The following is a 15215-nucleotide window of genomic DNA, read 5'->3' as shown; positions in this document are numbered from 1 at the left end:
CTCAATGTCCAGGCTAAACGATGGGGGTGGAGATGCTCCTTCAGGTACACTGGGGTTGAGGCCATTTAGGGCTTTAAAGGTCAGCACCAACACTTTGCATTGTGCTTGAAACTGTATTGGGAACCAATGTACGAATCCAAGACGAGAGTGGCAACATGACATTTTGCTTGTACTCCCTCTTCTCTCTAGGGATGAGATTCACAACACATTACCTTGAAAACAGCAACCATTGTTTAAAAATCAGGTTTGTAGTCCTGCCTGGCTTAAGGATGGTCCCATCTGTCAGTTTTGGTTTCTCTCGGTTTCTCACTTTTTCACTCTTAAGTTCAGCTCTTCACATTACCACATCAGTTTGCAAATCCCCCCCCCCTTTTTTAAAAGTCCTCATGAAAGTTCATCAGCATATTAGTCTGAATTTCTCCTAAATGTACAAATCATTGTATAGTATGTGAATTTGCCTAATATACACATTTTGCAAGTACTTTTCCCCAATATGATGTACTATATACACACTTAACCTAGTATATGTATTTTTGTACACATTACTTGATTGGAGAACTGCATTTGAAGGACAGTTGCATTTCAGCTCTCATGTTGTTTCAGAAAACGTGAATTAGGTAGATTTGCCTTTACCTATGAACTGAATATAATTCCTCTCTCTACTCCCACCTCTACTCTGGATGTGTGACCCAGAAGTTCACACCAGGAACTGGGAGATGTTGATACTGTGTAGGGGCTTGTTATACCAAATCTTTTAGGGGAGGTGAACCCTGAGTGCCCTTGGTTGACAGTGGCACCAGCACAAGAACAAATTGCTAATCTTTGAGGCAGAAATATTGATTGATTGATTGATTGATTGATTGATTAGTGGCTTCTATACAACCTATCAAAGCAGTTTACAATCAAATGAACATTTAACAATGAAATATTTAAATATTTAAAGCCCTTAATATATTTGTATTTATTTATTTATTATCTATTAAATTTGTTTGTCACTTCATCTTGCCCAAACCAACTTACAACCAAGCATATCCAATTGCTTTAAAAAAATGCACAAACCCAGCATGACAGAATAGCCTGCTTATAATTAATACCACAACTCAGTACCCAGGATCCTAAATTAACCCCCAAAGCCCAAAGTAAATAAATAAGTCTATAGATAAGCATAGATATGCATAGGGGCTAAAATAAAAACATGTCCACTAACTTTTTTTAAACGCAGAAAATATGTCGTTGTCATCAATGATAAACATTTCTAATAGGCAAGAAACTGCAATATTTGGGTAAACTTGCTCTACTCAGAAATGTAAGGGATTGATTCAGGCTTATCACCCACCTTCCTTAGTGATGGCAGTTCCACAGGACGAATCTCACCCCTTTTTCATCACCAGAAAAAAACACCTTCCTGCTTTGTTATTATTCCCATCAGCTCCTGTTTCCTTTTCGTTTCCACTCAGTTGTTCTACCTTGCAATTTCCTGCATTTCCCAGCTTGTGCCACAACTTTAGCATTAGTTAAGCTGAGTCCCCCCCCCAACTTAATTAGATATAGAGGCAATTAATGATGCCATCTGTCTTGTTGTGAGAGAGAGAGATTACACCAAAGATTGTGCTTCTGGAAGCATTATTTTTTTGGCAAACTAGAAATCCTATTAGACTTGTTCGAACACTCTCACACTAATTTCCCAGTTCCCATTTTAGATCAGTAGCTCAAAGGCTCAAATAAATTCTCTGGAACTTACTGTACACTTAGGCATCCTTCCGGAGTTGTACTTTACAGAAAATAACCAATGATCTATGCTTGTTTTGCTAAATCTAAAAATTAAATATATCATTAAACATCTGTTGCCAGTACAGTCAAAGAGTAGTTAAATATCTTAAAATCACCAAAAAAAAAAAACAAAACCCTGTCATAGTGATATGAATCTTTTGCATAAACGCAGCTGTTTAGTCAACAGAAAGTGGCCAGATTTTTACTGGGTGCTCACAACTTTGAAATAAGAAAAAAAAATGGGTACCTAACATTTGGGCATAGGTGACAAATACCTGCATCTGTCTGGCTTGATTGTGCAAGCAGTTGCTTGGGGAGGCAATATTATTAGGTGCCACCAGTGAAGCAGCCATTGGCTGGATTCAGGAGGACCCCCAAGCATTTATGTGTTTCCTTAGCCAGTGAAGAGTGAAGGAGATGGGCAGACTGAGAGGTCACCCCAGAGTCCAGGTGGCTCATGCAAGCAAGCCAAGCCACATGGAAAATAATCTTTACAACCTTCACCACCCAATGCTCAGTGGCATACAGCTTCATTGTTCCCTGGAGCAATGCTGCCTAGGAACTGCTTCCTTTGACCTTCTTGGTGGGCTGCAGCAACTGCCCCACCCTGCCATCCTCCGGAGCTGGTCAAGAACCAGCCATATGAGGCTTGAAAGCTGCACCATCAGTTCGGTGCAAGAGACCCTGGGCTTTGCATATCAGGTGCAAAGCAGCTGCTTAGGGTCTCACAGTGTCTTGAAACGGCCCTGATTTGCAAATGGAGTGGTTAGAAAGAGAACAGGGGCCAATGAAAAAGACCCTAGTGGCATCATGGAAATTTGGATCAAGTGGAATTGAAGGGTTTTTAGTACACCAGCTGCAAAGTTGCTGAAATAGCACACACACACAGCCTTACTTTTTTTGCCTGGTTTCCACATTACTTTGAGCAGTGTGCTGTTGCTTGCCTGCCCCCAAACCACTTAGGATAGGATGTTTAACGTCTATCCACTTGGCTGGGATGTATCCACTTAAGGGAGCCTAGAAATTGGGACTGTATTCCACATGAATTGACCCTTGGCCCAGACTGAATGTGTGCACAGTAAAGTAGTTCTGTGTCTGGGTTCGATGTGGGGGTCAGGTTTCTGGGCCATAGTTTGCTGGTTGTCAGCAATATGCAGGTAGTAGCACATTCCCAGGTCAAGTTCTAGAAACATTGGGCAAAGGTCAGAAGGCAGGTACATTCCCAAAGGTTCCAAGTGAAAGCAAGATGATCCAAAGCAAGTCTTGTCCAAAAACATACAAAGGCAGTCTCTTCTTCTCCAATATGATGGATTGATTAGAAGGCTGGGGCTTTGTAGGGCCTGATGGACACGAATTGGTTCTTAGGGCCTAGATGGCACTTCTGCAGTACAGAGCTTAGCCTGCGAGGATTTTGTTGAAACAAAACACAGGCAATGTAGGAGGAAAGGCATTTGAGCCTGACTGATCAGACCCAGCCATCACCTGTCACGGGTTGGCTGAGACAGGATAAGGAGGACAGCCCATGATACCACCTGACATGAGTGATTCTGATATATTATGCAGTTGGTGCTGAAACATACTATGGGGGCATGTGAAAGGTAATCAGGTCTCTTGGTGGCTTCATCTTGTAGCCTTTAGGTTCTAAACACGTGCCAATCTCATGGTTGATCTTGTTGCTGCTTCTGTGTAAATTGAGGCCTATGGGTTGTATTCAATGTTAGTTCTACTCAGAGTACCTTAGTAATTTTAGTGGGCCTACTCTAAGTAGGACTTAGAGGTCAACATTCATATGTTTGCAGGAAGCAAGCCATGTGTGTCTGGGTCTTCTGATAAGCTACGTATGCCCCAGGAGTCTCTGAAGAGCAACAAAACCTGTTCACCTCCAGCATTGTTCAATGATGGACCATATTCGAAGCATACATTTAATATCCATTTTACTCAAGGAACCACACCATAGGCACTGGGCATTTCCTGAGGATTAACTGACCAGCTGGAAGAGTTATTATGGCCTAGATCAATGTGTTGTGTGTTCTCCTCTCTAGCAGTTAAAATCCGTTCTATTGATTTGTTAGAGCCCAAGGCTTGTGTTGTTCATACATCAGGTAGAGAGCTGACTGGTTAATTTTCTTAGGTTTTGAGGAGAATTCCACTGTTGCAAAATTCATATTCAGATATAAAATGTGTCTTGTCTCAAATGCGTGTCCTTGAGAAATTCCTCAAATACTGATGAGAAAAGATTCTGGAATTTCACCTCTAGGCAGGAATAGCACACCTAATTCGCAGTGGATGCCCAGGCGGGAACGTGTGAAAGTAAGAGAGCCCGCTTTGCTGCCAGTTTCTTCCTGCTGGACTGAGTGGGTATCCAGATTTCAAAAGGGAAGGAGATTATGGGCAGGTTACAAAACAATAGTGGCACTTCACTTGAAATACAGTGCAGAAAACATGTTGCTGCTTGATTGCTGTGGTCACATTGATAGCCTTTCGATTAAACTGCTGTAATGTGCTGTACGCGGAGCTACCCTTATGCCTGGTTCAGAAACTGCAGCTAGTACAAAATGCTGTTACTAGGTTGATTAGTGGGACACCCACCTGTACATATATTGCACTGATGTTGAAAGATCTGCACTAGCTGTCAGCTGCTGAGCCAAGTTCAAGGTTTTGTTGTTGACATTTAAAGGCCTAAACTAGGGATGCAGAACCTCGGACCTGAGGGCCAAATCCTGCCTTCCAGGTCTCACCATCTCGCCTTTGAGATTCTCCCCAGGCCACATGCCTCACTGAAGGATAGGGAGGGGTGTGTGGAAGTGTCCTTGGAACCAGCCTAGTACACAAAGGAAAAATGCATATTCATTGCTCTTCCCAATTTTGCCTCTGACCCTGCCCTGGTTGCGGCCCTTGGGAGGTTCTCTAGAAGAGAATGTGGCCCTCAGGCTGCAAAAAGGCTCCCCAGAAACAACTGGGGACCGGGATAACTAGCAGCCTCTCCCCCACCCCACACCCCGATACAGATCAAACCCACCGTTTAGATCTTCCCAGGAGACCCTGTTGGTTTATAGCATGGCCAGTGGATTATCACTTTATGATAATATGGAAGTGTGCCTTCCTATTGAAAGCACCCACCCTCTGGAGTGCCCTCCCTTGAGGAATTTGCAAGGAAGGGACAGCAGCCTCTTTTTAAAAATGTACTTCTCCAAGCTTTCCTGGACTCTTGATTCTTAACTTTTTTGGGGGGGGGTACAGTTCACGGTTTTGTTTGTAAGGCACAGCTGTGCTTTGCTTTCATCTCATTTTAAGGAAATTTTATTGAACATCATGATATTTTAGAGCAAACTGCTTATAAATGTTCATTGAAGTGCTATGATTTTCTTTCAATAAATGGAAAGGCAATTCATCCCTTGTTTGTTTGGTGGTCATGGCAAGGAAAGGCTAGTTTGCAGAAAGCCAAAGGGGGCTTTGAGAAAATGCATAGGAAAACGTCTTATTGAAAGAAAACACTTTATTGGTCTGCCGGGTCAATATGGGCAAAAATAAAGAGGAGCCTGAGAGCTCTTGGTTGGCACACAGCAGTTCCCCTCCCTTCCGGGACTTTTCCTTTCATTACAGTAGGGGGAGCCACGCCCTATGCATCTGTCCCTTCTGCACACAGGATGCTGACCCCTCCATTGTAGTGAATGGGAGAGCCCTTGTGTATTGGAGCTCTGTGAGCTCCCTGGTGCGCATGTGAGGCTCTCTCCATCCAGCTCTGTGTGCTTACAGCTCTTTTATTTATGCCCTGTGCTTTAAGCTGATTTCCCAAACAAATTATCTATGATTATTTAGCTGAGAAAAAATGGCTATCCACGAAGTTTAATCTGCACTAAGTTAATAATACCTATTTGAATCTGTTATTCCATTGATTAAAAGCTAGGAGGGGAAATGCCTTTTAACTGGTTTAGCAAACGGTCGTAGAAATTACCCAAATAACCTATTGACTGGGATAATGTAATCAACTCAGAGGAGCTGGTGAATATGCAGCTCTCCCCTCCCCCACCCCGCCACCCATAGCACATCATCGTAATGATTGAAGGGACTCAAAAGTTTTGAGGCACTGAACAAAACTGACCCTAAAGCAAAAGCAAGCAAATCAAAATCTTAAGTGAAAGCAGCCCAGAAAACAGAACGGAGGCCTTGTTACGAGGGAGGCAAGTGCCCTTTAACTGCTGTTTTTGCTTGCTTGTCAAGATCTATATTCTCGAGTCCTGGTTTTATAAGCACTTTGTTTTTCACAAGTGCTATAAAGGCAGAAGCAGGGTCTACTGAGAGACAAATGGCGTAATGGAAGTTATTGTTGAAAACAGAACATTTTGTAAAACATATAAACCTTCATTATATACATATCTCCAGTGGGATGTAGCCTATGTCAAAGGAATGCCTCAAAATATCATAGGTGACTTTAATTATGTAATTGGAGGGGGGATGTAATAGCAAGGCCCAGACACTTTGTGGTTTAGCAACACAGAGCAATTCCTGCTGGAGCTTTCCCTGTAGTTTCCAATCTAACCCACAGAGAACTCTATTGGATGATGAGTTTTCAAGCCAATTAAGGGCAGCAGGCACAATCCTGCAGGAACCGCTCCTGTGCAGATGCCTTCCCTTTAGCAGAGTTTGCACTGGGGCACAGCAGTGGTTCAGCAATGTGCTCTGGAATGAAAAGGTTTTCAAGAAAATATCGTTAAAATTCAGGTATTGAATTAACAAACCGAGTTAAGTGCCAGGATCCCAGGAGCACAAAGAAATGTGACAAGTGAGCACAGGATTTAGCTTCCCAAGAGTATCAGCTTTTGGTTTGGGGTTATTCTTGTTTTTAATGTAACACGTTTCCAGGACACATTTGGAAGTGTATGAACGATGCTTGCTAAAATAGCCCATGTCTAAGGAGCAGCTGAGTCAGATTTCCAACAGTTGTAGGTCAGGCCTCTGTGTTTGGCACTGCACTTCCCCATGATGAGTAAAATTGAAACAAATTATGCAAAACAAAACAAAATATGTGAGTTTGCTCAAGCAGAAAAAGCAGGTGTTCCTGGTGCAGAATTTGTATTTTCTGAATGCAGAATTTTAGCATGGTGCAAAAAAACAACAACCAAAAAACCACCCTCTGAAGGTCCCTCCAGATGTCCTTTCCATTGTGCATTCATGATTATTTGTGCTTATGATGCTATCAGGACAGTTATAAGCAATCCTGATTTCAATGGTATTTGTGCTTGCAAAAGTTATGGGGTCATCGTACTGCTTCTTTTACAACCAGTTCATGTCCTGTAACTTCCTGCTGAAACACCACCAAAGTTCTGGTTGTGTTTTATTGTTGTTTATTGTCCTACTGCTAATGTGCTATATATAGCCCCTCCAAACAGCAATAATGTGGTAGCATTTGGGAAGCATTACAGAGCAACTAATAAAGCAGAATAAGTTCACCACTGATGCAATACTATGGTGTCAAGAATATGGTAAAGAATACACCTGTAATAAAACACCAGTCTGGAGAGACACTGGAATTCTAGGCAGAACATGTGCAACCAACCTAGCAAAAAGCATTCTGGATTTCAGCAAGGCAGCCAGAATTTCTGGAATGCATTGTGGGGTTGTTGGAGCCACTGTAGTCACCCTCAGTTCTGCTCCTTGCTAGTTTTGGAGTAGCATTAACTCGTTCCAGATGCCACCTGGGCAGTGTTTAGTCTTCAAATGAGGAAATCTGAATTGCAACCTTTCAAAAACAACTGCCAAGACGTCTTGTCTAGCTTCACTGTCCTGTAGAATAGCTGCATTGATCTCCCATGTTGGAAAGTTACGAATTGCAGAGCCTGGAGATAGAACTCTATAAACACCTCGTTGAACATGAGAGGAAAAGAGTGAGCCCATATGGCTGCTGTGAAATGAAACCAAGTCATTTTTCCTCCGCCATCCCCCTGCCCTCTATCTCAGAATTCTTTGAACATTGCCCTAGAAAATTGGAAAAGGGAGAAGTAGCTGGTGTAATTTATTTGAACTTTCAAGCTGCCTTTAACTAAGTCCCTCACAAGGAAACGAAAGGAGTCACCGGGTGAAGGATGGAGCACTTCAGAGACAGGGAAATGGCTGAGAGACAGCAAAGAGGGAGGCTGCACAGTCAATTTTCGACATAACACGATCCAAAGCACCTCCTTCTCAAAGGCTACGTTCTGGGACTGACACTATTAATAAGCGTCTCAGTGGAAAAGGAGGCAAATGGTCACTTGGCTGCAGTCCTCCACCCCGATAAAAAATAAATTTGAAAATCACACTTGCCTGTGTGAAAGTCAACCTGTGTAGACTCCATGGGCTTCTTCTGCATGTTGGGCTGGCCTTGTGAATGGTTCCAGTGCGTGGCCAGATAAGCTCACCTGTTAATGTTTTCCCAGAAGCAATGAGTCAGGGCTTGGGGGTTGTTTTTTAAGGGAGTTGGCTTTTTCACCCAAATCTATTGTGATGGGACGATGAGCTGCTTGTGCGTAAAATGCAAGTCCCTCAGAGTTTGATCAGTTTTTCAAACCTCTGCCTGTGACGGAGCCCCTCCAGCATGGCTGCGTCAATCACTAGTAGAATCCGAAAGTGGCTGCTTTCGGAATCTTTTCCAACATAAAAGCTCTTTAACGGAAACACGTCGTCTGGCCTCTCGGCGTGACAGTTTCCGGCGAGGTGTGGGTGTCCCTATAGGAGGTCCTGAGACCTCCCCACTGTTTTCGCTGGAAGTGTCTCTGAGCCATCCCTCCGACTCACTTTCCCTTGGAGTTCTTGCTCGCCCTCTACTGGTTCCCTCTTCCGCTGCTACTCCTCTCTCAACCTCAGTGAGCCTTTGCGCCCCCGGCGCTTTAGATGGCAGTTCCCTGACATCCACCTCCCCTCCAGGGCCCCCTTCACCCCCTCCCGTCTCCTCCCCTACTGGCGGTGAGGAGGTAAAACCCCTGAAAGAACCTCCCTCATCTTCCGACGTCGCGAACACTTCCCTCCACTTGTTGCTGTTCCTACTCTCTCGGTAATCTTCGTCATCGGAGTCCACTCCCTCTTCCAACTCCGACTCCGCGAACCCTTCCATTTCCTCTTCCTCATCGGTGGTGCCGAAATACTCCCTCCTAAACCTTGCTATCGGCTGAGGTTTCCTCGGGAACCTTTGGTGGAACGTTTCTGTTAAAACCTCGTCATTGACTTCCTCTGCACTTACCCAGGTGTTTTCTGACTCCGGTTCCCCTTCCCACGCCACCAAATACTCCACCTGATTTCCCTTCCACCTGGAATCGAGGATTTCCGCTACATGGTTGCGGCGTTCCCTCTCTTCCAAGGCTGGTCCCCTGACGTACTCCCCTTCACGTCCCCCCCTGTATGGTGACAGTAACGACCTGTGGAACACTGGGTGCAATTTCATGTGGTTGGGTAATCGGAGTTTGAAAGCTACCGGGTTGACCTGCTGAATGACCTCAAAGGGTCCCAATCTTCTGGGCCTCAATTTCTTACAACCCCCTTTGAACGGCAACCCTTGGGTTGACAACCACACTTGATCCCCCACCCTTATGGTTTCACCTTCCCTTCTGTTCTTGTCTGCCTGCTTCTTATATTGTGCCTTAGCCCTTTCTAAGTTGAGCTGGAGCTGATGATGGATCGCTTCCATCTCTTCTACAAAATGTTCAGCCGCTGGGACGCTCCATCTCTCCCCTCCTTCCCCTGGAAATGCCCTGGGGTGACACCCGTAATTAGCCAAAAAGGGACTCATCCCTGTGGACACATTCTCCGCATTATTGTAGGCAAATTCTGCCAACGCCAACTTTTCGACCCAATCGTTCTCTCTGTCATTGACATAACACCTCAGATATTGTTGAAGAATGCCATTTGCTCTTTCCGCCTGCCCGTTGGTTTCAGGGTGCCGGGCAGTTGAAAAATTGACTTCCACGTGCAGCAAGCTCATGAGCTTCCTCCAGAACCTGGAAGTAAATTGTTTGCCGCGATCTGAGATCACCCTCAAGGGAGCCCCGTGCAACCTAAAGATGTGTTCTACAAACAACTTCGCTGTTTCTTCCGCTGTGACTGCATGTGAGCATGCTACAAAGTGGCACATCTTAGTTAACAGGTCTACTACTACCATGATGGCTGTTTTCCCCTTGGACTTTGGCAGATCCGTCATAAAATCTATTGATATCGCTTCCCAAGGCCGTTCTGGTGTGGGTAATGGTTCTAATAACCCTGCCGGCGCCCTTCTTTCCCCTTTGGCTCGCTGACATTGGTCACACCCTCTTACATACTCCCTTACATCTTCCCTCACCTTAGGCCACCAAAATTCCCTGGTAACCAACCACATGGTCTTGTGTTGTCCAAAATGTCCCGCCGTGGGGCTATCATGCAACTGCTTGAGTACTCTCCCCCTCAATTCACCTTCGGGTATATACAGTGCCCCTTTGTAATACAATGCCCCATTTCTTTCCTCAAAACCTCCGGGACTCTCGCCCTCCCCCCTGAGACCTCTGAGCTTATCCTGGGCATATTCATCATTTTCCGTTTCCTCTACCAGTTCTCGTTGCCCCACCAGCGCCGCCCCACACACCCAGCGGTCCTCAGGGATGACATGTCTCTCTTCGATCACCCCCTCCCCTTCCCAATACTCTGGTTTGCGTGAGAGCGCGTCCGCCCTGACGTTTTCTGGGCCTGGCACATAACAAATTTCAAAGTTGAATTTGGAGAATTCCTGTGCCCATCTCACTTGTCGTTGGTTGAGCACTCGAGCTGTTCTCCAATACTCTAAATTCTTGTGGTCGGTGCACACTTGCACCTTGTGTTGTGCCCCAATTAATAAATGTCTCCACCTCCGGAATGCTTCGTGAATGGCAAGTAGTTCCCTGTCATACACCGTGTAATTCCTCTCGGATTTATTCAGCTTCCGCGAGAAGAAGGCACACGGTCTCCACTCCGACGCACTCCTCCCCGGTTGAAGAAGGACCGCCCCTACCGCCCGGTCGGATGCATCGGTTTCCACTCTCATGGGTTTTCGTAAATCCACATGCAGAAGTTGTTCTTCCGAGGCGAAAGCCCTTTTCAGTTCTTCAAAGGCTCGATCCGCCTCTACCGTCCAAACAAATTTCTTCTTGCTGCTGAGGCAGTCGGTGATGGGCGCCGTCAAGTGGGCAAAGTTCTTGATGAACTTCCGATAAAAGTTCCCAAACCCCAAGAATCTTTGCACGTCCTTCTTGGTCTTCGGTGTCTTCCATTCCAGTACCGCTTGGACCTTGCCTGGATCCATGGCCAATCCCTTGTCTGACAAGCGGTACCCCAGGAATTCCACCTCCTTGGTATGAAACTGGCACTTCTCCAGTTTCACCCACAGCTGGTTGGCTTGCAGCCTGCCCAACACTTCTCGAACGTCCCTCACATGCTGTTCCTCATCTTCCGAATACACCAACACGTCGTCTAAAAAGGCCACACAATTCTTGTAGAGCAAAGGTCCCAGAACGTGGTTTATAAAAGCTTGAAAACACGCGGAGCCCCCTTGTAGACCGAAGGGCATAACGAGGTATTCAAAGGCTCCCAAAGGGGTAAACATGGTGGTCTTCCATTCATCTCCCTTCCTTATGCGTATCAGATTGTACGCCCCCCGCAGGTCCAGCTTTGTAAAAATCTTTCCCTTCCTTACTCTGGTCAAAATGTCATCAATTCGGGGCATAGGGAAAGCCAGGGGCTCCGACACTGCATTGAGGGCCCTAAAGTCACACACCAGTCTCGGTTTGTCTGTGTTCTTTTTGTCCACAGAAAACACTGGGCTGCCCCCCACCGCTCGGGACTCTCTGATGAAACCTCGCTTCAGGTTTTTGTCAATGAACTCCCTCAGCTCCTGCATCTCCCTGTCTGACATGGCGTACAGCTTGCCTACTGGGAGTTGGGCCCCAGGGAGTAGGTTGATTTGACAGTCAAAGGGTCTATGCGGTGGCAGTTTGTCTGCTTCCCTTTCGCTGAATACGTTGCTCAGATCTGCGTATTGCGGGGGCACCTTCCCTTTGTCCATTACTTCCATCCCGGCTAGGGTGACTCTGTCTCCTCCCGAGACCTTCCCCTCCTTGCAGTGTTCTAGGCAATGCGCTGACCCAAAGGAGACCACCCTCTGATGCCAGCCCACTAGCGGATCGTGTAGCGCCAGCCAGCTCATCCCCAAAATGATGGGCGCTCCTCCCAGGATGGCCACATTAAATGCTATCTGTTCGGTGTGCCTTGCCACCCTCATTATCATCGGGACAGTCTGTTGGCTAACTTCTCCCCCCAACAGCTCTCTGCCGTCAATCGTAGTCACCTGCAAGGGGTTACTTAAAGGGATGGTCTGTATCTGATGCTCAGCTGCAAACTCCTTACTCATGAAATTACAGGAGCTGCCTGAATCCAAAAGCGCCTTGATCTTTAGTGGGTGTCCGTTTGGCAGTTCTAGTAACACCTCTATCACTAAAGCGGGTCTGGGAGGTTCCGGCGTGGGCACTTTCACTGCTCTTTGGCCTGGCTGCTGTGCCCCGACGGTGGCAGCCAGGCGTTGGCTTTTACTTGCTCCTTGCCTTCCTCTTCCTTTCCCCCAACAGCTCCTGCCATCCCTTGCCATTCCTTTCTTTGTGGGCAGACTCTGGCAAAGTGCCCTGGCTGTTGGCAGAGATAACATCTCTTGGCGCTCTTTCCCTCCTTCTTCCGCCCTTCACTGGGATTTGAAACTGCGCGCGCCCGCGCTGTTCCAACTTCCATCGGCTCTGCCGGCGGGAAAGGTGGCTCTGGAATGTCTGGAATGCGGAACTCCCTCCAACGGTCTCCTTTCCCTTCCCGCTTTTCCAAAGCCCTCGCCTCCTGGCGCGCTCCTATGGACAGCGCAGATTTGGTTAACTGATCCATAGACTCCGCCCTGGGCCCCCGGGAAAGCTCATCTTTGACGGTTGAAGAAAGCCCCTCTTCGAAAAGCATTTGGATGGGCTCCGCCGATAGGTCCCACCCCAATTTATGAATCAGCATAGTAAATTCAGTCCAGTACTCACGGACAGATCTGCTTCCTTGCTGGCAAGCCATTAACTGCCTTCGCACCACCCCCTGCTCAATATCGCTGGAAAACATCAGGTCCATGGCACGAAAAAACTTCCTCGTGTCCTTTAGGATCTCATTATTCGCTGCCATCAGGGGTCTAACCCAATCTTTCGCCCCGGATTCGAGATGGCCAATCACAAAAGCCACTCGCGATTCCTCGTCGGGGAAGTCATCAAACTGCAAGTTTAGAGCGTATTGCATCTCTGTTCTAAAGGCATGATAGTTCCTGGGATCCCCCCCGAATTTCTGCACCAATCCTGGTACCTTTCTGGCGAGCGGGGTGGTTTTCTCCTTTCCCTTTTCTGCATCCTGAGCCCTCCTCTCCTCAAGCCTCGCCGTTTGCAGCGCCAACTGGATCTCCAACGCCCTGTACCTTTCTTCCAGGCTTGGACCCCCTCCAGCTGCTCCTGCTCCTCCGGTTCCGGCTGGGTTGCTCATGATGCTTCTCCCTGCACAAGCTGGCTTTCGGTGACTTTCGGATTGCTGTGATGGGACGATGAGCTGCTTGTGCGTAAAATGCAAGTCCCTCAGAGTTTGATCAGTTTTTCAAACCTCTGCCTGTGACGGAGCCCCTCCAGCATGGCTGCGTCAATCACTAGTAGAATCCGAAAGTGGCTGCTTTCGGAATCTTTTCCAACATAAAAGCTCTTTAACGGAAACACGTCGTCTGGCCTCTCGGCGTGACAGTTTCCGGCGAGGTGTGGGTGTCCCTATAGGAGGTCCTGAGACCTCCCCACTGTTTTCGCTGGAAGTGTCTCTGAGCCATCCCTCCGACTCACTTTCCCTTGGAGTTCTTGCTCGCCCTCTACTGGTTCCCTCTTCCGCTGCTACTCCTCTCTCAACCTCAGTGAGCCTTTGCGCCCCCGGCGCTTTAGATGGCAGTTCCCTGACATCTATTATTTGTTTTTATTTCATACCCTGCCTTTTCAGGGTACATATACTCTCACAAGGCAGCTTGCATGCGCACTAACAAAACAGGGGAAGTAAGCTTAGAAATTGCAAGAGAATAATGAGGAATCGCGATGGAGCAGTAGAAGCCTGCCAAGAAGAGAACCGTATGCACGGTCAAATATTTGCCTTCTAATTTTGCACTCACACTTCCTGCCACTGAAGAGTCAATCTGCTTTTCAACCAGCATCCCAGTTTGCCTCTTCGGCACTGGAAATACTGCAATGAAATTCAGAAGCAAATCTCCACTTGCATACTGTACATCCTTACCTTTTGGATGCTGGTCCCAGCCTCTTTAGTGAACCATGCGTCTTCATCTGCGTTGTTTCAAAGCAATTTTTTCAACCTCCTCCGTACTGTCGGTTTTTGGCTGCTATGCTACATGCTTTTTAAATCGGAGGGATTCTACCTATTACCACTAGATGGCAATCAAATAAGATAACAGTCTTCAATCCTGGCTAAAATATTCAGTCCCGTTGTGAATTTTAACCATCATAAAGAAGAGAGCTCTCTTCTGAGAAACCCGACTTGCATTAATATTTTACTAATTGGCATTTTTACAGTGTCATCCAGCCACTTCTTAAAAAAAAAAAAAAAGGCAGGTGTACTCTGTATAATAATGTAGAAGTCAATATTGGAGGCAGAAAGAAACAATTAAACCGAGGGAAGAAAAGCGATAATTTAGTAACTGTTTAAGAATTTATGCTTCCTTGCCCTTCTCACGTTTTAAAGCTGAAACATTTTTATGGCAGCTGTAAAGAATGACACCATAACTGTGACTTTATTCACTCACCATGCTTTCATTTTGCGGTCTCCACACTCCACACCCAATGGCTTAGGTTTTGGTTTTGCTGACAACCTGAGATCCTGCCCACCACCATGTCCTGTATTAAATAACCCCATGTGGAAATTTCAAAGTAGCCAGTTGCACCCTCATTGATTACATACCCAAATCCCACAAGGAAGGATGGAGAAGTAGGAGGAAGGAGGGCTGGAGGAGCATGGCTGGGAAGAGTGGTAGCTCAATGGCTGAACATCTGCCTTGCATGCAGATGCTCCCAAGTTCAGTCCCCAGCAACATCTCCCTGCAAGCCTGGGAGATACTCCTGCCTGAAACCCTGGAGAGAGCTGCAAACCATACTGAGCTTGGTGGACCATTGGTCTCACTCTGTATAAGGCAGATTCCTATGGTTCTTGCCTTATAAACAGCCATGGTTGACTAGCAGAAGCATTCCCAAGCAACTGCAACAAAATTAATTGGGCTCTAGTGGTGCAGGAAGCACACTGCCTAGGTCCCTTGCAGTAGTGCAGAGGTCCTACCCACTTCTCATGACAAGCAGGGCAGCTCCTTTTTGTGGCAAAATGTCTCAACAGGCTCTGGGCTCTCTGGGAGTTGAAAACATCTGGAGTTGGCT

General features: G+C 46.5%; 1 protein-coding gene across 4 annotated transcripts in view; it reads left to right on the top strand.

The window, feature by feature from the left end:
* Nucleotides 1–15215, top strand: part of IQCH (IQ motif containing H) — an 84363-nt gene that overhangs the window by 54805 nt on the left and 14343 nt on the right. The gene's annotated exons all lie outside the window — the stretch shown is intronic.

This window comes from Podarcis melisellensis (assembly GCF_964234715.1).
Source record: "Podarcis melisellensis genome assembly, chromosome: 14".
Lineage (NCBI taxonomy): Eukaryota > Metazoa > Chordata > Lepidosauria > Squamata > Lacertidae > Podarcis > Podarcis melisellensis.
Note: the sequence above shows the minus strand (reverse complement) of the source record. Positions and strands in the feature narration are given on the sequence as shown.